The sequence below is a fragment of the Etheostoma spectabile genome, chromosome 19, assembly GCF_008692095.1.
Source record: "Etheostoma spectabile isolate EspeVRDwgs_2016 chromosome 19, UIUC_Espe_1.0, whole genome shotgun sequence".
NCBI lineage: Eukaryota > Metazoa > Chordata > Actinopteri > Perciformes > Percidae > Etheostoma > Etheostoma spectabile.
In genome coordinates, this window is record NC_045751.1 from 6,111,000 (window position 1) to 6,111,408 (window position 409).

Below are 409 nucleotides of genomic sequence, written 5' to 3' on the forward strand. Positions count from 1 at the left end.
TGGCTGTTTTAATTATGCCCTCTTTGGAGTCTTTGTCTGGGCTTTAGTCTTAGCCTTCAGGCAGGTCTCTGCTGCCGAAGGTCTCGGAGAAAGAGAAAGGCTGAGTAACTAATTTGAACCTACTTTACACTTAATGCCTGCGTAAGGGAAAAAAAACATTGTCATATGTAAACACGTTTATAATACGTAATCCTTATTACAGATGTCCTAAACTGCACTGCACATGTAATCATGTACTATTTTTTCTTTGTTGATCATAAATCTTTTCCATGTATCATTTACTCTACTAAATCTTAGCCTTATTTTTAATGTGAGTATCAAAACTGTAAGGATTTCAGGATGTGTTAGACCAAGACAGGTTGGTCATGTAACATAGTGTCCTCTAAGGCAGTGATTCCCAAAGTGGGGG